This window comes from Triticum aestivum, unplaced genomic scaffold, assembly GCF_018294505.1.
Source record: "Triticum aestivum cultivar Chinese Spring unplaced genomic scaffold, IWGSC CS RefSeq v2.1 scaffold59084, whole genome shotgun sequence".
Taxonomy (NCBI): domain Eukaryota; kingdom Viridiplantae; phylum Streptophyta; class Magnoliopsida; order Poales; family Poaceae; genus Triticum; species Triticum aestivum.
Genome location: NW_025274023.1, coordinates 1 through 1,332, shown reverse-complemented (window position 1 = coordinate 1,332; position 1,332 = coordinate 1). Strand labels below are relative to the sequence as shown.

At 49.5% G+C, this 1,332-nt stretch overlaps 2 non-coding genes across 2 annotated transcripts; both read left to right on the top strand.

Annotated features, from left to right (window-relative positions):
- Positions 1 to 304: 304 nt before the first annotated feature.
- Positions 305 to 423, top strand: LOC123178279 (5S ribosomal RNA). The gene has a single exon (XR_006489449.1). It is a non-coding gene; the product is annotated as a 5S ribosomal RNA (ribosomal RNA).
- Positions 424 to 790: 367 nt separating this feature from the next.
- On the top strand, positions 791 to 909 carry LOC123178278 (5S ribosomal RNA). The gene has a single exon (XR_006489448.1). It is a non-coding gene; the product is annotated as a 5S ribosomal RNA (ribosomal RNA).
- Positions 910 to 1,332: the final 423 nt, after the last annotated feature.

Sequence of the window (1,332 nt, the reverse complement as noted above, 5' to 3'; positions counted from 1 at the left end):
CGTTATATTATGTTTGACGTTTGCGATATGTTTAAGCTTGATGCTCATTGCTCGCGCGTCTTGGGGCGGCTTTGTGGCGCGAAGAGCGCGTTCTGAAAGGGGTGGAAAAAACTCGTGTTGCTGCGGTATGGAGGGAGGGGTGGAAACCGTGGAAAACTCGTCTCCGTGATTGAGCGGGAGAGTAAGTAGTATAGGACATTATCCATTGTTAGGGAACGGTTGTAATGGTAGTGAGAATGTAGAATCGTCTTTGGAGCGGACCTGGGAGTGGCAAGCATAAGGGACGAAGACGGGGAAACATGTCGGATGCGATCATACCAGCACTAAAGCACCGGATCCCATCAGAACTCCGAAGTTAAGCGTGCTTGGGCGAGAGTAGTACTAGGATGGGTGACCTCCTGGGGAGTCCTCGTGTTGCATTCCTTTTATAATTATTTTTTGCGCCCTGTGACAAACATGTCGCACGTGCGCGATATATATTAATCCCGTTATATTATGTTTGACGTTTGCGATATGTTTAAGCTCGATGCTCATTGCTCGCGCGTCTTGGGGCGGCTTTGTGGCGCGAAGAGCGCGTTCTGAAAGGGGTGGAAAAAACTCGTGTTGCTGCGGTATGGAGGGAGGGGTGGAAACCGTGGAAAACTCGTCTCCGTGATTGAGCGGGAGAGTAAGTAGTATAGGACATTATCCATTGTTAGGGAACGGTTGTAATGGTAGTGAGAATGTAGAATCGTCTTTGGAGCGGACCTGGGAGTGGCAAGCATAAGGTACGAAGACGGGGAAACATGTCGGATGCGATCATACCAGCACTAAAGCACCGGATCCCATCAGAACTCCGAAGTTAAGCGTGCTTGGGCGAGAGTAGTACTAGGATGGGTGACCTCCTGGGGAGTCCTCGTGTTGCATTCCTTTTATAATTATTTTTTGCGCCTTGTGACAAACATGTCGCACGTGCGCGATATATATTAATCCCGTTATATTATGTTTGACGTTTGCGATATGTTTAAGCTCGATGCTCATTGCTCGCCCGTCTTGGGGCGGCTTTGTGGCGCGAAGAGCGCGTTCTGAAAGGGGTGGAAAAAACTCGTGTTGCTGCGGTATGGAGGGAGGGGTGGAAACCGTGGAAAACTCGTCTCCGTGATTGAGCGGGAGAGTAAGTAGTATAGGACATTATCCATTGTTAGGGAACGGTTGTAATGGTAGTGAGAATGTAGAATCGTCTTTGGAGCGGACCTGGGAGTGGCAAGCATAAGGGACGAAGACGGGGAAACATGTCGGATGCGATCATACCAGCACTAAAGCACCGGATCCCATCAGAACTCCGAAGTTAAG